A 20,496-nucleotide genomic window follows, 5' to 3' on the forward strand; every position below is an offset into this window, starting at 1 on the left:
GCAGCAATTATCGTCCTTGCACGCGGAAACGGTTCACGACGGATGATCGCATAGACGGCGAAACATTTTTGCGACGCAAGTAGTTCAGTTTTGCCACCGAAGTCAATGCTTTCCCCTGGTTCGACCTATGATCTCCTTTGTTCGGAATCGTCGATATAAGACTCATTTCTCATCACCAATATTTTTCGCAGAAAATTTTTCTTTTTACGCCATTTTTCCTATTCGTTTCGCTTATAATTCGTGCGGCATCCTAACTTCCGAGTTTTACTCAATCGTTTCAGTCGGATGGATACCGTTTGTCCGATCTTTCTGCCAATTCTTCTCACGATTGGTTCGAATTTTCGTCGAGCGATTCTTCCGACTTACCGTCGTCTTCCAAATTAAAATTTCTAAATTTAAATGTTTGGTTCGACTTTTTGTACGACTTTTTGCTTCTCTCGTCGCGATTCTTTTTAAAAACAAAGGAACGCTCTTTCAGAAGGCATTACGAACGGGAAATAATTCAAATTCAGAAGTTATGATCGTAGAAAAAGAAGGGGAAAGAACTTATTTGCGCATCTAATAATTTTTGCCATTTCGAATATTCGAGTCACATCTCTTCCAGTGCCAGGATCGTCAAAGTCTTTTCCTCGAAATCCCTTCAGCTTCAAAAATCAAAAATTGTTTAATATATCGTGAAGTATATATGTATATATTTTGTTTCTCGTTGCCCTGCGAGATGGGCGACAGCATTTTCCTTCTAATCCATGCGTCCCCGCTCTTTTTAAAGATTAACGAGAGGCGACGACCGACGATAAATAACTTAGCCTGGAAATTTGCGTTTCTCGGCCGACGTACTCGCGAGGAAGGCACGGAAGGGTGACGAGCGACGGATTAATTCGATTTTCCAGCGGCGCATCAAAGCGAACGAATGAAATATCTCTCGGTTCCCGCGGGTGGGAATTTATTTTTAACCCCTCTATTAAAACGTGGGTAATCAGCGAATGAATTCCCCTCTCGAACGCGTATCCCCTCCCGTCCCCCCTCATCGATCGAATCCTTGTTTTCGTTGCGCCTAAACGATCTCCGGAGGGGGGGATTCTCTCAGCCCCCCCTCTTCTCCAGGTCCACAGTTAATCAATGATCTAAAATTTCGTCGTTTTGTTCCTTGTCTAGCTTCGAAAAACTAAGCGACGAGTAAATAATAAGCTTCGATATTATATATTATATATTATATATTATATAATGTCCAATAAATTTCTTTCTTTTTTTTTTTTTTTTGATACGAAATGAATACACGATATTCGTTGTTTGAGGTTAATTTAATCGCGTTATACGTGAACCGTTCTGCTCTATCACCTTCTTCCATCTCTCGGAAAGCCTCGTTGTTCTCTTTTTTCAAAATTGTTGGGGTTTATTTGCAAAATATTACTCGAGATGTCTTTTTATTTCGTTCACGAATTGGAATTGTTTATCGTGGAGAGAATTTTTTTAATAACAGGGACAAGTGATAGTTGGGTGGAGCAAGAAGTCACAGAAGATGCGATAGAATGTCCCAATCGAACTATAATACCTTTTTCTCTTACGGTCAACGCAACGTGCATGGTTTTTTGCATTGTCGCGATGGCCTCATCGGTTCGTCAATTTTTTTAGCCGTTCTTCCACTATGGCGTCCTTCAATTTATCAAGCTGATATTGCAATATTTTCCAAAATTGACGGTTTCCACGTTGAGAAAGGAACTCATAGTAGACTAAACCTTTCCAATCCCACCAAATAGATAAAAGAACTTTCTTCCAAGACGATTATAGATCTATTTAATCCTTAAATCAAGTGCACATTTTTCGATTCACATTTTGATTTAAAGAAGAGATTTCACCTCTGGGATGACTATGATAATTAAAGTCATTCCTAGCGCGAAAGAAACTTATGGGACACCCTAATATAATAATTCTCGTTCGAAGGAAATTCGAATCGACTTGAATTCGAATGGTTTCGAGAGGGAGGGGGGGGGGGAAGAGGACTCGTCTTCGCCTTATGAATCTTGAATACGCGTTCACTGCTCGATTTCGGAGGATATTTAAACGGATGGAGATGGAAATAATAAATCTTTGGTTCGCGATTCGACTCGAATTTTAGAACACTAGATTTATCGTCGATTTGACGGGTTTTCGATTTTATGCTTAAAAATTCTGAATATGCGAATATTATTCTTTAAACATTATATATTGGTTTTTAACGATATAATGCAGCGAATATATATATTTCTATTCGTTTTCCCTGGAATATTTATATTTTATTGTTTCTAGATGTTGTATACGTACCTTTTTACGAAAATCCGCCAATTCGACAGGTTAATATATATAGATCGATTATTTGCGAGATAACAAAAACGAAATAACAATGAATAAGAAAAAACGATACGAAGCAAACGACGACTGTTTAGCAATAAATACACGATCAAACAAGTTGTTTACAATTGTGATCGTGATAACAGATAATCCTTTCAATGATAAATTTTGCAGAGAAAAGAAATGATTTTTGTAAGTGAATCTGTCTTATTATTTTATAAAACAAGTGTATATATAAAAGTGTATATTATAAAGAAAAAAAATAAGTGCTATTTGAAAGCTTAGCAAAAACTTATTTTCGTGAGTGAAAATTTGAATTTTTAAAAATTTTTAAAAAGACGGATTTAATTAAAAAAAGAAAAGATAATTTAGTGTTAATATCCCTTCCTTGGAAAATTTCCTCTCTTCTCTTCTTTTCCGGAAGACGCCTTCCTCCTAAGAGGAGGCTCGAGCTTAAGCGAGCCTCGCGGTTTATCGCGCCGCGGAGTGACAAGTTGCAAGGTTGTACAAGTTGTACAACCACCTAGGAAAACTTGAACGCGTCTCGGCTAACTTCGAGTTTCCCCAAAGGTCGATCGCTTTCCCCCCTTGTCTTCAACGCTCACCCGAGATCACATCCTCGAGAGGACAGCAACCTCCATCCCAGAGGATAAACGGAAGCTCCGCGTTGCCAAAAATATATACGATAATGGATAGAGTCCCTTCGCGCTCCGATGCTGATTCTCGGCCATCATTCAGTTTCATTTCGAACGGCGACGATATTTATTCATGCTTGATTTTTTTGAAATATTCGTAAGTAGATTCTCCTAAACTCTTTACGCGTAATTTTATATAAAGTATAGAATGATATTTGTTAAATGAGCTAGATTCTTTTATCTCAAATTAGACCGCGGATCGAACTATATTTTTGGCGTTGGTCCAAGTTTGACGGCCATATTTTTGGCGATAGAAATATTATTTTCAAAGTTTTTGAGTTTTGTTGGCATGTAAGCGACGATTTTTCGTTATTCAATAATAACGAAATTATTTCTATTTGTTAAGAGAATGATGATAAAAAGAAATAAAATAGAGATGTAATATATTTTTCGTTATTGAATAACGAAATTATTTCTATTTATTATAGATTGACGATAGGGACAATGAAAATAGCGATAAAAATAAAGATTTAGTATAAGAAGATGAAAAATAAGGATAATAGTAAATATAAGAGTACGTTATTGATATTGTAAAGTTTGCTTTCAATAAGAAATAAGAAACGACATTTTATCCCTGACAAACCCCGAATGCATCTTAATTAATTACTTTATTATTAAAATATCGCAATACGATAACACGTACTTTAATATCCCACAAATTTTCTCCCTTTATATACATAAAGATACACAAGATATTAAAAATATAAAAATTTCATACGTTAATTTGTGCGTGAAATCGTTTTAACTTAGCTGTAAGAAATTCACAGAAGAACGTCCGTGGAATCGGCCGAGCGTAAAAGGCCTGGAGCGCAAAGGGAGTTACGTATACATACATACGTACGCGCATAGACGAGGTCGAAAGAAAGTATCGCAAATATCGCGTGCCACGGGATGGGAATCAGGTCCCCTCGCCCTTCCTCGTCCCCTCGAACCTGTCGCTCGAGAGAACCTGCGAGTGGGGTGGACCGAGTCGAGTTCTAGGGGTCGAGGCATGGGACGATAGCAAGTTTCGGTTTTACTACTACGCCCCACTACAATGCCTCTCCTCGAGCCACGGTCTTTTTATCTCCGCGTGGCACGCGTCCATCTCCGCCCATCTGCCAAACTTTACAGGCGGCGAGAGTGGAGGGGAGATAGTCGATCGGCTATTGGATAAATAACTCTTGGCGAAATTAAAAAAAGAAGAAGAAAGGATCTCGCGTTAATTCTCTCTTTTCTCATTCGTGACGCGGACGAATAGTTATTCTCGAGAGTATAGGGAGAGTATAGGGAAGGAAGGAAGGAAGGAAGGAAAGAAGGGAGGGAGGTTCGTGCCTGTCCCCCTCGTGTAAGGAAGCGAGTTTCGCGGGACGATTCTTCCTCCCTCGCCGAAACTCGTCCCCTCCTCTTCTATCGAACCTCTCTCGACTCGAGACGTCTGGCGCTGGCGGTCCCTGATTAACTCGAAAGATCGTCCCCGGCCGCCTTGCGGCAAACTTCCCTCCCCCCTCCTTTCAGTCTCGCCGCGACTTTTACCTAACCTCTAGCCTACGAAGGAAAGAAGAAAAGAATCCTATCGTTGCGTTGCGACGGATAGGACGCAGAGAGAGAGAGAGGAACCTATCGTTCAAATAACGAGCACGAGGCGAATCGAATAAGAAGATATTTTATATCCCTTTGTCTCTCTCTTTCTCACTCGGTGGAATTCGATCACATTCGTTTCTCTCCCTCCCTTTATTTACAAGGGAATAAGAGTGGATTTCGCTTGAACGAAGAAGAAGAGTAAGTAGGTCGGTCCTCCCCCCATGACGAGTAGGCGAATAACGCGGGTGCATAATCGGGGCCGAATTCGTTCACCCGCTTTGTTCACCGTGCCTTTCTTCACCGTGTGACCCCGTTCCAGGGGAAACCGAGGGAAATCCCCCGGGAAAGTCGGGGGATCGTGAGAAAAGCACTCGAGGAGGGGAAGGAGGCGAATCGGCCGAATCGCGGTAACGCGTCGAACGAGCGTGTTGTCGGTTACCACGCTTGAACGAGCGAACGTTGGTGGGATGCGGGCTACGACGAACCGAGACGAGTCGAAGGACAAAGAGAGAGAGAGTTGCGAGAAAAAAAGTTGGCCTCGGTGTCTTTCTCTCGTCGCGGTAACCGCGATGTTTCAACGAATTTCCACGCTTAGAGGAGCGCGGAAGTCTGCCGCGTGTCATAGACGTAACCACACGATTTTTCTTCATTTCCCCGATGTTTTCTCCTTTCTTCTGTTTAATTATCCTATCTTCCATCGCACGAATCGACGAATAATCGTCTCGAGTTAAACTCGATCCAGATCTTTATCACTGTCGCGTAGAGTAGAATGAATCGAGTTTTTTAAATCTTTGCGAGCGATTCTTCCGCCTATGACGGAGGTCGGAGTAACGAAGCAAGACGAGAGACGAGAGAAAAACGAGTTGAAGAGTTGCCCGAGTTGGAGAAGAGAGAGAGAGAGAGAGAGAGAGCGGCGGCAGCAGCAGCGGAAAAATCAGACTAATTACTTTGTACGCGTGGCTTTCACCGAAATGGGCTCGCGATTATTATTTTCCCCGAGTATAATCTCGGCCGGGTAGACGACGCATACTCGTCCCGTCGTGAGTAAGGGACTTTATAATCGCGTATCCGGGCAAAAGGACGGACAGCCTGCCCCTCTCCAGCGCGAAAATTTCTTGATTTCTTTCCTCTCAGCCCCTCTGGCACTGGAGAACTTGATATTCCACCGGGGATGATAATCGCGGGAACAAACGTCAAAGCGGACAGCGGCCGCTTTTTTATCGCGGAGACTCGATCTCTTCCGCCGCAATTACGAGCCTCCGCCCTCCTCAGAGAAGGAAGAAGAGGAGGAGGAGGAAAAGCGTATTTATTTATCGTGGACGAGGGGAGACGCCACGCTGTGTAACCGACGCGACGAATGGGAGTAGAGGGGTGGGGGAGAAGGGGAGGGTTACGCCACGTTTCCACGTTCCGCTGGTTTATCAATCTTGAAAACGACGCGTGTCAGGAATTTCGAACGCTCTCCATCCCATTTTCGGCGTGATGATATTTTAACCCTTGCGCTCGAGAGAGAGAGAGAGAGAGAGAGAGAGAGAGAGAGAGAGAGAGAGAGACGAGTCTCGATCGTCATTTGAAAATTATTTTTTTCCCCCGATTTTCGGATCTATACGGAGATTTAAATTTTTATGGGATGATATTGATTTTAATCAATAAAGAATAAAATAGAAAAAGGAATCTATAATATTAAAAATGTGCTGGTTTTATTCGAATCCGAATCCGACGAGTAAGAAGATACACAGATGGGATAATTCGTATTACGAATTGACGAGAGAGGTGATTGAATCTATTCTATTGAAGAAAGAGAGAGAGAGAGAGAGAAAAAAGAACGCAGTGTGACAATCCTTGAATCATTGATTACTCATCGTATCCCCTCATAGTAATCGGACGAAAAATCCGCGTGACGGATGTAGGGGAAATGAAGAAAAGTTACAACAGATAATTAACTTAGAAATCATTTCGAATTTAAGGAACGTATACGGTACAAAGCGGAGCTTGAGAATTATTTACGCTAGATCTCGTTATCTCCAAACAATAAGAGCGCAGTATTAATTTAATTACTTTAAATAGATTCGTTGGATTTTTATTTCTTTATTAAGAAAAACGTGTGAGATCGTTTTAGAAATGCTCGCGAGACACTCGTCACGCGCATGCGCAAAAATTCTCGAGTTGCCGACTTCGAAAGTGTCGTCGAGTGCAAACGCGTTAATAACTCGTTAAAACTCGACTTTGTAATTCGATACTCTAGAATAAGTCTAGGGAACTGCCATTTCCAAGCTTTTGGAAAATTATCCGCGACAAAGCTTACCAAAAATCCATAGTACTTCGAAAGTGCGATAATAGCTATCGAAAACTCAGAATCAAACAACGAAATTATAAGTCGAATCTTCATGAAAAAATCATAAGGAAAGGCAACGCGATTAAACTCATCTGGATACCTGATCATGTAGAAATAATTAGCAACGATAAAGCGGCTAATATCTTCGCCATAATAAACATAAATTACATTTGGACGATCTAATAAGGAAAACAAAAAACAAACTAAACTCCCAATGGGAAGACGAGTGGAAACAGAAAGCTTTCTAGAAGAAGACAAGTGGCCATTTCCAGCATAAAAATTGAACGTTCCAGAGTCACACACTCCTACAGACCAGTAAAAAAGCAGACTCTTAATGTCCATAGATCCTCCACTATACCAAATATAAATTTTTTCGGAACAAATTAGAAACCATGCTCAGAAACAAAAACCTAAAATACAAATGCTAAACTTCCTTACTTAGTCTATTATTATATCATTAACAATTCCTAGATGTCGATATAAAAATAAAAAAAAAAAGAAAAGCTAGGAGAATTAATAGAAATAATAGAATTTTTCATCCGTGCTGGAATTGGAATTGGCGCCAATTTGGAAGGACGAGCAACCAACTCTTTCGTTTCTCTCTTACTTTTCTCCTCCAGGAAACACGTATATAAAGTATCGGAGCGGTTCGAGTTTATAGACCTCGATAAATTCCCCGCCCACGATACGCCTTTCGTTAACCGTTGCTCGTTTCGCGGGGCCCCCGTTGTTTTTCGCGGCCCGGAACTCGCAACCGTTTTCTCGCTCGTCCATTATCCGCTCGTCCATTCCCCCTCTCTAAAAAAACTCTAAAGGGAAGGAATTCGAGGGCAGAGAAAGAGAGAGAGGAAGGAAGCGCGTGTTTCGCTTGCCGGAAAGCGATTAGGAAACCGTAGGTATTCAGTGGTGGGGGGAAAATGGAAGGGGAAGCTCGGTCACGATCGCAGCGCTGTACATTCGGTAATCGACGGTTCGGATCGAGGCAAGCGTGTATCGAGGGCGTAGCGATCGATACGAGGAGGAATACGTTTCGCGATCGTCGATGTGTACGTTCCCTTCTCTCTACGTAACCGAGCAGGCGGTTTCGTACGCCTGCCTCCGTGTACATCGCACGTTCGCGAATTATTACAAGTCACGTAGAGAGGCAGTAGTCGCGCGCTACACTATTATTACGACGTAATACGGTCGAAACGAATTCTAGCTGCGGGAATTCTAGCGCGCGTTGGAAAGGAAAGGAAAGGAGAGAGATAGAGAGAGAAAGAGAGAAGAAGGCGAGTATGGTTGGGTCACGAGCGAAAGAAGGGAGGGAGGGAAGGAGAAACACGGAGAGAAGAGTGTAGTGAGAATAAGAGGAGTTTTGGCGCGAGATGGCAGCCAGTTGTCATCGAGGCGAGAGAATAATGGAAATTATCCACGCTAGACTGACTAAAGATCTCGAACGCTTTAATACTCGCATTTTCCAGAATGTGATGTGCCGGCAACGCGACTGCATATACGCACGATGCTCGAGTTTTTCACGCTCGATCTACCATTCCTCGAGGGGTGAATCGTCTGTTTGGATAAGGAGGAAATTGCGGCTCCTATTATTAAAGGGATCGCTGATCGCGAAAGATTATTTTCCTCTCGCCAGCCTCTCCTCTTTTTTTCCTTCCTTCTCCTTCTCCTTCTCCGCTGATCCATAGAGTTACGTAGCCCAGGCCAGAGAGAAGGAGAAAGAGGAACTCTCTCGCGCGGATATCGCATCCGTTTTGGCACGGTGAACTCGTCGTCGGCCGAGCCGGCCAACGATCGATAATGTATGCGAGAGGGCCGCCGCGCCGTCTCTCGTCACCATCCCTGCCACCCTTTGCCCCCGTGCCCTTGTGCGCCGCACACGCGAAAAAACACGAATAAAATATTCTTCATTCGTTCGAGGGACAAAGTTGGTGGAAACTTCGAGAAGAAACGAGGACAAAGAATAGAAATACGTGGATTCGATTTCGCTCCGCGCGATTTCAACGGAGTGTCGCCTCGATCGATCGATCGATATCGAACTCGTGGAATCGATGAAAAGAGGATGGAAAAAGGGAAAGGATGGTCGCGATCGAGACGACGACCACGACGACGACAATGACGACAAGTTTTTAACTCTTTGATCGGGATATTTTTAATCAACGGGTATACCGGGCCACGAGGTATCCCCGTGGCATGTCCACTCGACGGATCAAAGGAAGGATCCACCACCGGCTTTTCTCCTCAACGACCACCTTTTCTCGACCTAGTGTATTACAATTACCCGCGTATGGAGATTGGACGAAACATGGAGGGAAGAGCCGATTCGAATATACTTCTGTTTCGTGCGCGAAACCAAGTTTCATCGATTTTGATCCTATATGTATATATATATATTTTTCCTATATGTATAAATATATATATATATATTTATATATACGCATATAACACCGACCGTTGTCGGGACGAACGGCTTTTAGGATCGTTTCTCTATCGACCGAGCGAGCGAGCGAACGAGCGAGAGAGAGAGAGAGAGAGAGAGAGAGAGAGAGAGAGAGAGAGAGAGAAAGAGAAGGGAAAACAATCGCGTTAGGAGAATTTCGGAGAGGGAGAGGGTGACGATCGTTCGAGAGGGTGGAAAAACGCAGTTTTCTCCCCTCGAGTTAGTTTGATTTACGTTGGATCGGCGCGTGTCGTTCGGGATTAGCGGTGCAGGGGTGCCACTCGCCTCTTCCTCTACGATTATCCCCACGATGCTTCGGTCTTTTCCCTCCCCCTCCGTCGAAATAAGCACGTCGATAAATATCGTCCCTCGTGTCTCTATCTCCGGGATGCCGGCTATAAAAACCGAATCGCGCCCCCTTCCCCCTCCTCTCCTCCCCACCGCAATTACCCTTCCCAAACCGTTGGAGGAGGGGAAGAGATGGTCTTCTCCTTTCCCGAGAAACTTTGTCCTCTCCGATCCTATACGCGGAAACGTGAGTTTCCGGCAAGATAGCGGGTTTTCGTTGAATCGAAAAGCCCCCGGGGACGGGCTGAGCCTAATCCCGGCCTGGTCGGGTATAAGCTTGCAAGTTTTCCCGCGATCCTCCGGTTAATCTGTCGTTCCGTTGGCGGAATAACCGCGGAAACAATAATATCCGCCGTATCGGTGGCCGAACAGAGAGAAAGAGAGAGAGAGAGAGAGAGACAAGGGTGGATATTAGAGGGTGGATCGAGGTAAATCCCCGTGGAATTGCCGGTCGGTCGGTTGGATTTTCCTTCCTTCGACGTTTTTCGCGCTCGATCTTCAGGTGGAAGCTGAGCTACGCTTTTCGAAACCATTGACTCCGCCCCTTAACGAATCTCTCTCCTTTCTACTCCTTTTCACAAGGAGGAGAGGGGGAATTTTATGGGACTTCGAAAGAACAGAACAGGAACATCTTCTCGCCCGAACATCCGTTCCGCGATTGACCATCGAACTGAATCAGCGCTCGGTAAGCGCTAAACACCGAAGCCAATATCGCGCATGCGCGTATATCCTGATGCATTACAATTCTCTCTTCTCTCTCTCTCTTTCTCTTTCTCTCTCGCTCGCTCGCTTCGCTTCGCCGTTTATCCCCTCCAAGCGGCACGGCGGTTAGTCAGCGAGCGAGCGAGCGAGCCTCGAATGCGTGGAAATTGCGTAAGCGTTCTACTACGGCACGCGTGGCGGTTATCTTGATAATTGATTTGCGACGCGTACAACAACGGATACAACTCGCAACTTTTATCGCGATCCGATCCTTCCCCGTTTTTTCCACCGAGTTTTCCACTAATTTATCCCTCGTTAATTAATAAGTGCGATAATAGACACGTATATCGTGTTATAAGCGAGTGCAACGAGGGCGATGGCCAACCACCATCACCGGGGGTGTTTTATGAAAATAGGAGCGCGGCTTCAAACGTTTTTCACCCAGGAGGAGGAGGAGGAAGGCAGACATCGGAGCCACGCATCTCGACTCGGAGGGGGATTGTAGCTTCAGACTCGGCGTGGAGACGAGGGGCTTTGAAAGCTGCGAGGGTGCGTTTCTTTCATCCGCGGAACGTACACTCGGAATTCGCAATCGGCATCGCTATCGCCCTCTCCCTCTCCCTCTCCCCTCCTCTCTCTCCCTCGCGGAGTCTTCTTCTTTTCCTTCTTCTTCTTCTTCTTCTTCTTCCTCTTTCTCTTCTTCTTCTTGTTCGTCGATGGTCGTCGGTTACCCCGGGCAACCTCGCTCTCCGTTTATCCACCATTAAATATGTATCCTCGAATTAGACGAGCACAACGCGCGACCAGGCAAGGCCAGACGAGGAAGAGAGAGAGAGAGAGTGTTGGATACTCTGGGCTACCGGCGGCTCGCTATCCCCGTCGTCAAAGGGACAAAGCCGAGCGGAAAAGCTCGTCTACCCCCCCTCCCCTTCTCCATCATCGTCGTGCGTTTCCATCACTGAAAGATCGACGAGAGATTTCGGAATTCTGGCGCCGGACTTTTGTGGACAAAACGATGGGCGTTTTGCACAGTTCTCGTACTCAAACTCGAACTCGAACTCGAACTCGGGAAGAAATATGGCGGTCATTATCGCGGAGCCGCCAAACTTCCCAGCTTTCCCTCTCTCCCTCCCTCTCTCTACTCGTTTTTCCGATGTTCCGAGTTTCGTCGATAAAGCCGAGTTTTTTTAACTTTTTTTTTTTTCTATTAAAGAGGAGGGTGAAATTGAAATAAATCGCGGATTAATAACAAAGAGCGGTTATTAAAGGGGGCAGGGATTAGCGTGCGTGACCAAGGCTCGCTAACCAACGTCCACGACACGTAACGAGCGAAATCTCGCTCGTCACGCGCCTATGCTCCGTGATTCTTTTTCCCACCCCCTCGAAAGATTCTTATCTTTATTATTACGCGGATCGAGTGCTCGTTAAAGTTCGTCGCGCGACCTTTCTCCTTTCTCTTCGAAGGAACCCGAAAGCGGATGGAGGGGGAGAGAGGAGAAGAATTGGTTGGATTTCCACGGGAGAAACGAGAGAACGGGCGGGTTACGGGTTTGTCTCGCGGAGCCGAAAGAAGGTCGAGGAGATCTCGTTTCGCGGCTCACGGCCACTGTCAGCCGCGTTGCAACCTCCTCTGAAAACGATGGAAAACGTGGAGAGGAGAGCATCTAATCCGACCCGGTATCACCAGCCAGCCAGCCAGCCATTTCGAGTCAGGTTCCAGGTGGCGAGTAATAACGGTAGCAACGGCATCGCCATCGTTGTTCCCTGGGCTGAATTATGGGGCTCCATGGCTGCTAGGTACGTACGTACGTGTCATCGAGCCATCCTCCTAATTATGTGAAACGAACCGACGAAGCCGTTGCGTCACCACTGCTAATGGGAAATGCTAATTTATGATGCTCTTACTCGCGGTTATTTCCTTCCTTCCTTCTTCTCAGCCCGTCGAAATAACGGAAGGAAGCGACGACAGTACCGGCTTACTCCCCTACGTGCTCCTACTACGTGCACAGGTGAACGATTCCGTTTTCAATTATACGTGTATCGAGTTGCCGATAGGGTAAGTCGGTGAACCAGAAACCTAATTTATCGTTAAGACGGGGATGGGAGCTCGGCCTCGGTTTAGAGCACGGTACTGCAACGCGTCAGGTTGCGTTAACAAATTTCAACCGTTTGCTCAACTCAACGACTTTTTCGAAGTGGGGCGGAGGGACGGCTCGGGACAATTCGTGCGCATGCGCGAGACAAGTATCTCGCGAATAACGCGAAGCGTTCTTATGAAGTTTTTTAACGAAGGAGATAAAGATCCAAGGAATCTATTCGCGAATCGATATCACGATCTTATAAATTGGAGATTTAGCGTCAATCACTCGAGTATTCTTTTATCAATATCTGTTTTGTTTAGAATACTATTTCCAATTCTCAAGCTTCGGTTTATATCGTATACGTTCGTCAAATTCGAAATGCTTTCTAAGATAATTGTCCGTTGTGGATTTTTCGCCCGATTACTACAATGCCAACGATTCCAATGATTCGAGAGTTGCTATACTTTGCAATTTACTTGTCCTTTTTTTTTTCTTTCCAATAGAATAGATTCAATCACCTCTCTCGTCAATTTGTAATACGAATTGTCCGATCGATTGTGTATCTTCTTACGTGACTCGTCGGATTCGGATTCAAACAGTGAACAAAATCAGCACATTTTCAACGTTATAGATTTCTTTTTCTATTTTATTTCAAATTATATTTTCTTTTTTATCCTATATTAACTAAAAGCAAATGTTCTCTAAAAAAATTAAATCTCCATATAAATCTCAAAATCGGGAAAAAGTAATTTTGTTCAGTTAGACTTCGTATCGTATCGAACCAGTGTACGTCGTGGCGGTGATTGAGAATGAGACTCGACTGAGTCTTGCGGGAAAAAATATTCAGGGAAACGTACACCCCGTGATTACTACGACGAGATTATCATCGATTGGAATAACACTCTGGCCGATATTTCGATAAACGCGACACCGAGATTATTAATAAACGAATTCTCCTTCTCTAGACGAAGAAACTCGAAGATTTCCACGTTTCCCGCGTAAAATACGATTCTCTCGTTGGAGTCAGTTACGCGCCATTTCCATCCCAACACACGCGTATACACGCGCGTAATCGTCGCGTAATCCGTGGATGGAACTGAACCAGGATTTAAACGACACGTAATTGATAACAGGGAGGAAGAGGTGGAGGATTTCAGTTTGTCGGGGAATCGGCGGCGAGATCTATCCTTGGGAAGATCGGGATTGGAGGGGAGGAGAGGCTAGTCCGTTTATTCGGGATGGAGGTATGCGCGTTCTAATTCCTTGGCGACCCGTTTCCATATCGATGAGCCAGCCACACGCGGGAACGAGAGGAGGGAGGGAGGGAGGTAGAACCGTCGAAATTGCTTTCGGGGAAGCAGGGAGGGGGAAGAGGAGGAGGGCGAAACGTATTCGAAACCATGGCGCGATAGGTAAACGGCAACTCGACGGTATTTTCAACGGTATCCATGCTCCACGTATCATCTTTGTTCCCCTGCATTTTTCCCTATATACGATATTTTTCTTTTTTTTTTTTTCCCCTCTATACTATACTATACTAGTTTTCCCTCTTTTTTCTTTTTTTTCATTTTTATACCTTTACCCTCGTGGCGAAAACGCGGCGCCACGCCACCGCCACCCTCCTCCCCCCTGCAAATGTCTCCAGTCCGTAACGAAATTTCGATCGTATCGATCGATCGATCGATCGACCGCTCTGCCTGCCTGCCTGCCTGCCTGCCTGCCTGTGTCCACCACAGCTCGCGTGATTCCCGACGATACACCGCTCGCCCTTTCCGCGTCATTGGCGTCGTTGAAGCGACGATATTTTAACCGGGGGATAAATTATAACGGCCGCATCGGGGCAAACATCGCGCCATCCTCCCCGAAGATTTTCCCTTCTTTTCCCCCCTCTTTTCCCCCGTACGTAATACATCTCCAAAAGAATCTAACAAGGGAGATTTTTTAAAACGATGCAACGAACGAGACCGACAATTAGGCTGGCTAGACAATTTCGAGGAGTGGTCCCGTGATGGCCGGTGCTTCCGGTTCGAAGGAAGCGAGGGACGAACTTCAATTGAGGACGAACGATCTCCTTTTCCCGAGAACTCTTTCCAAACACTTTCCACGAACCCCTTTCGCGCCTTCGTAACTTTTCTTCTCCTGCACGCCCACCGCACCGCATCGGACATCGGTATCGAGAAATGGAACGATTTCGTGTCCCTTTCCTCTCCCCCCTCGTCCCGCGCCGACCGAGGACGACGACAGCGGGTTAGGTCAGGGAAAAGGAGGAGGGGGGGGGAGGGAGGGAAAGAAGAGTGGCGAAAAGATGGGAGAACGGATCGAAAGGTTGCTCCCCCCTTGGTAGATGCGGTGCAATAGTGGTAGTAGTGGTAGCAGTGACCGGAGGCGACGCGTTTTCCACGACCGAGTCTCTTATCGATCGCTTCTATTTTCTGATCGCGAAAGTGTCACGGGCAGAAACTACCTTCCTACCTGCTCCTCGCTTTTTATTCTCGCTTTCCTCCTCCTCGAGGCGAAAAGAAATCCCGCGCCCCCTCGACTAAAAGGCGCCAACCCTCCCCTCCTCTCGTTTCGATTGATACCGGCCGGTCAATTAATCTTATCGTTAATTAATTTAGGGACGGGGAGGGATTATCGTGAGGGGAGACGGGTCGAAATCGGATGCGTTTTCGCGAGGAGATCGAGCATGCGCCCCTCCTCCTCCTCTGCCGATTTGTTGTTCGTAAAATCAGTGGCGAGCGAGAGAGAAAGAGGGAGGGAGAGAGAGACACGGAATTACCGTGCAGGGTCGTCACGCGATAATACTCGGCACCGCATTAACGTCGGGGCTGCCGGTAATTCCCATTTAATAATCACAGGTCGTATGTTAACCCATCGTATCCGCTGGTCGGACCTAATTACGGCCCCGTCCGACCGTGTCTCTGCCAATAAACGTTCACGGGTCTCGCGGGAGGTGGCCTCGGCGGATAATATTTTCATTAACGATCTCTCGCGCGTCATCGAATTAATGGAAAGGAGAGAGAGGGGAGGAAGGCGCGCGACAAAGGAGAAGTATGCACGCGTCCTCCTTTTCTCGCCTTCTTTCTTATCTTATCTTATCTTATCTTATCTTATCTTATCTCGTCTCGAGTTGTCGCGCGCCGAAGGGAAAAGGAAAAAAAGAGAAAAAACCGACGCTGAAACTCGAGACTCCAAGACGCGACTGCTACTACTAATACCACTACTACTTTCAATCGCCGACTTCTTTCTCTTGCCCGTGTATTCTCTATTTATATTTGTATCGCGTTTCTATTCCGTTCCATCCTCTTTTCTTCTCCTTATTTCCCTTGCGGACGGTGGATCGTGGTCGAGCGAGCCAACAACGTTGCGCGCCGTGTTTCTCCTCGCATCTTTTCGCGTCGAGCTCTTTTGCTTCGAAGGTTAAAGACCTTTCTCTCTCGACGACGACGGCGGTGGTGGTGGCGGCAGCGGCGGTGACGACGGGAAAGACGACGGGAAAGACGACGGTGAGCCGGAACTTTTGCGACCCGTATTGAGGAGAGGAGAGGGGGGAGGGGAGGGGGAGGAAAGGGGGGCGAAGATCGTAATCGCGGTTCGAGAACACGCTGTTTAAACACGCGGATTTTGGATCGAGGTATTTTCGCGATTGAAACGGATCGAAAAGGCTAAGTGTAATTACGTATTCTCGCAACGAGGTCTCAACTAATCCAAATATAGACTCGGTTGATTTTACTCGGATGGAGAAAAAGGGTTGTGAGGATTTAGATTGGATTTTAACGGCAAGCGACTAGAAATTTTCATCGTTATCGAATTTCGTACGATGAAGTTACGCTTGCATTTGCAATTTTTGATGAAGAGAGATATACATGTTAAAGAAACTTGTTTAAGACAACGAGGGATGGTGTACAGTAGGAGGGGAATCTCAAGATTGCGTCAGCAAAATTTGAACATGATGAACCAATTATTACATACACGCGTTATTTATAGGTTACAAAAGTATTCGAATTCGCTGACACGTTGTTGATAGTTTTTATGCATTTTAGCCAGAAATGTAAACACCGGTATCAGAGTATTTTTATTTCAAGCTGTGGTTTCATTAACGGTAAAAGTGCGCGGTATAATAAAATGAATCCGAAAAAGTGTGAAACGCAAAAGAAAAGAAGGGAAATCATATAGCGAGATAGGAAAAATTATAAACAGAAGTAAATCCACGATACATCAAAAATCAAAAAGGAACGAATCAAAAAGCTCGTTGGGTCGACCAAGAAAATTAACTGAAAGAGTGAAAAAAGTTATTATTAGCTAAAAAAAAATTATACTATATCTACACTTTTAAATATGATATCAGAAACGTTTGACAAAGACGTTCGTTTCTAATCACTTACGAAATAATAATTTTCATTAATAAGCAAAAAAGGAGATTGACTTTTGCAAAAACATTTGTAACGAGAGATAATGCTTTTTTCCCACGAGTACTAAGTTTAATATTTTTTTAACTCGGATGGGTGAAATTATATACACGGAGAAGACCAAATACGGAATTGGACGTCTAAAATATACGTCCAACACAGTGATTCGGTCATTGTGTTTAGTATTTAGTTAAATATCTGGATATTCTAAAGAGCGATCTCAAAGATAGTGAGCATAACTTGTTGGAAGACTTCTACTTTCAACGGGACAACGATCGTATACGATATAACCCGTATGTTAAATACTCGATCGCGGAATGCAGATATAAATCTCATGGAAAAATTTATGGGCTGAAATTAAACAAATTTCAAATATCTTGGAAACGGATGCTTAAAGAAATAATTATAGAAATATGGAATTCCATCGATCGTAATTTTAATTAAAATCACGGATGGTTCGCGGTATGGAACTGGAGGCGAATTATTACAATTATATCAATGTTAAATAATAACTGCATACGCGAAGCGTTCGAATACTTTTCTCTAAATATCCCTTTCGTAAAACATATTGACGCACAATGAAAAAATAAAATTTGTGAAATTTAAGAAAATAAGAAATATTATAGCATAAGTGCGAGGAAAGTATTAAGTATAATGTATTATTTTTGTCATATAACGTAATATTGTTATTTCTATAATAATAATAATAATAATAATAATCATCATCATCATCATCATCACAATCATAATCATAATCATAATCATAACAATAGTAATCATAGCACTATGAACACTCCACTTATTAATAATAAATTGATCATTTTCAATTTTGCTCGAGACAAAATCTTGAGATTTCCCTTCTACTGAATACCCCTCTTAAACAACTTTCTTTGCGTATATCTCGCTCGTCAAATATTGCAAATGCAAGCACTTCGAATACTTTCGTTACCAACTGTAGGTACGAATAACTCGATAATAAATTTTCGCCCGTCGTCGCTCGCGTTTATAAGCATCTCGCGCTCTGAATTGGAAATCGAACAAACCTCTCCTCCTCGCTTAAAAGAAAAAAAGAATCGGATCATCTTCGTGGATCGCTTTCCAAACGTATCCCCTCGACGAATCAAAAAATCGTGAATAAGCCACGAGCCGCGCGACAATTATTAACGGAAGTCGAAAGGGTAAACGATCGTTCCCGTTTCTCGAGATTTCCCAACCGAGACAGCCGGGAAACGAAAAGCGAAATCCCCCCTCCCCGTCCCCGGAGGAGATTGGCTTTGAATACGAATAGACGACGAACCCCTGCCGTTTCGTTCGTCCCCGATCAATCGAGTTATAATCTCCCTCCCTTCTCGATTGTATTTTATTCGGCGCGGTGGTCGTCCGACTCGCCGTGGCGTACGACACACAGAGCGAGAGAAGGGGAGGGGGCAGAGAGGCCGAGAGAGGCAATCTCGTTGGTAATTGTCCGTGAGGCGGCGCGAGGATCGCGGCCAATTTCTTTTCGATCATCCGTGCATAAGGCACGCCGCGTTTCTCTCCTATTTTCTCTCTCTCTCTTTCTCCCTTCTTCCCCGTCCCTCGAGCGGCACCCTTCGACCGTTTCGCGACACAGTTCGATCGTACGGATCCGTTTCCTCTCGAAAAGAAAGGAGGGTGTTTTGGGGAACGGGACGAAACGAGGAATCGAGAAAAGGAAAGTTTTTCGAATCCCACATGGGGATTTTCGCTTTTAATAAAAAAGTATATAATTTATTAATTATTAAATTTAATAGAAATAATTAAAATAAAAAATAAATAGATATAAATTTTTATTCAAAAATAACGAAGAATTAAAAATTAATCGAACTACGTTTAAATAAAGAAATAAACAAAATGTCTACATATTGAAATAAGATAAAATATAAAGTATATAAATTCAATTGATATCAAAGAAAAAGTTTGATTTATCATTTCGTACGAGTGACCAAAAAACGGAAGAGAGGAGAAGAAGGAAAGATTCGTGATACGGGATATTTCTTCCTGTTCGGCCGAGTTTCGTCTCGAGAAGGAAAAAAAACTCGCGTTCTCTCTTGGGGAGAGGAGAGGAATGGAGAGGCAGGTGGGCGCAGGTAAAGGGAGAACGCAGGCGCGCCTACGAGACGCGGTTCGCGCGGATCCAGCTATCGATTTTCGGGAGGGGGGGGGATGTCCTCTCTCTTTCTCTCTCTCTCTCTCTTCGTGCCTCGATGAATAAAAATGAACCGATGCTAACGAGCGCGATGCTCGATATCGACCTCCTCCGACCACCGTGCCGACTTTTTGGAAACCGACTTCGCAATCACCCACGCGATCAACATTTCCAAAACGGAAACGGAAAGACGCTCCCTCCCCTTCGTATCTCGATCTCGCGTTCCTGCGCGATAAAAGAAGGTAACTCGCACCTGTCGTTATCGAATATCACGCATGTACAATGTACACCACGATTACCGAGGGAAAAGGGTTAAAGGGTCGGTGGAAAAACTCGCGGTAAGTACTTTCCAGGTACTCGTTTATCTGGACACCTTTCTGCATAAAATATATACGGAGGCACGTGGCACGAGAACGTGAAGGGATGGAAGATTAAAAAATTGTGCGTCCCCTCACTTCGAAGAAACATTATACACTCGTACATTGACTTTTATTTTATTCCCCGCCACTTTTCCAATTATCTCGACGTTCTACCGTTTCACCCATTCATGGTGAAGAAAGAAGGGGCCCGTTGAGGAGCGAAGAGATTTTTTTTGATCGAAACTGAACGGAAATAAGGGAAATAAAAATTGGAAGGAAAAAGACGCGGGTTCTGGCGTCGGTCGGATCTTTGCTCGAAAACGATTCTCGATTCGTGTCTCGAATTTCTTCCTTTCTTTCATTTCAACGTGTGCGCGGGTAATTTCGAACGAAACGTGGAAAATCTGTTCCCGATCGAGAGAAGATCGTCGTCGCCACTTTTCCACGAATATCGATACTGTGTTGATCCCGCTGTAGAAGAGGAGGGAGCGGAGGGAGAGAAGGCAGAGGTCGAGTTCAACGGACTCTCGAGCGACGAAGGAGAAGGCCCCGCTAGCTCGCGCTTCGCGCCCATCTTTTTCCTCGCGCCCTTCCAACCGGTCGAGCGCAACATAACCGTCACACTGTTGCGAAATGTCCACTCGCTCACATTCGCCTCCGTCGACGAATTTTCTCCTTTTCCCCTCCCCTCCGCCTCGCCGAACGGGAGGGAGGAGCGCGAGAAGAAGGCCACGGTCATCAGATCGGCCGAGTTGTCCCTTCCTTCCTTCCTTCCTTCCTTCCTTCTTTCCTTCTTTCGCAAATAACGCGGCCTGTTCGTCGGTTTGGAAAGGAGGGGGGGAGAAGAAGCTTCTGCTCGAGACGTATAGGTAGGTATGGGAGAGGGCGTTACCGGTTAGTACACCGCGATCGTCGTCGACTCTCGGCAACGCTTTTTATCCGGTCGGGCACGCTCGAGCGCGAGGGAAGGAAGCGTTCAGTCGGGCCCATTAAAGTCAGCTGCTGCCCGTTACGATAATCGACCGAGTCGATTTATATACCTCCGCTGAGGAGGCCCGCGAAATATCATCCACCT

The 20,496-nt window shown here is 44.9% G+C and overlaps 1 protein-coding gene across 1 annotated transcript in view; it reads left to right on the forward strand.

Moving 5' to 3' along the window:
- Window positions 1-12,182: 12,182 nt before the first annotated feature.
- The window catches only part of LOC122719706 (hemicentin-1), a 40,767-nt gene continuing 32,453 nt past the window's right edge, over window positions 12,183-20,496 (forward strand). Inside the window, exon 1 of the mRNA XM_043945759.1 lies at window positions 12,183-12,202. The gene's annotated coding sequence lies outside the window, so the exon portion shown is untranslated. The remainder of the gene's footprint in view (window positions 12,203-20,496) is intronic.

Source organism: Apis laboriosa, unplaced genomic scaffold, assembly GCF_014066325.1.
Source record: "Apis laboriosa isolate Shangri-la unplaced genomic scaffold, ASM1406632v1 scaffold9_cov152, whole genome shotgun sequence".
Classification (NCBI taxonomy): domain Eukaryota; kingdom Metazoa; phylum Arthropoda; class Insecta; order Hymenoptera; family Apidae; genus Apis; species Apis laboriosa.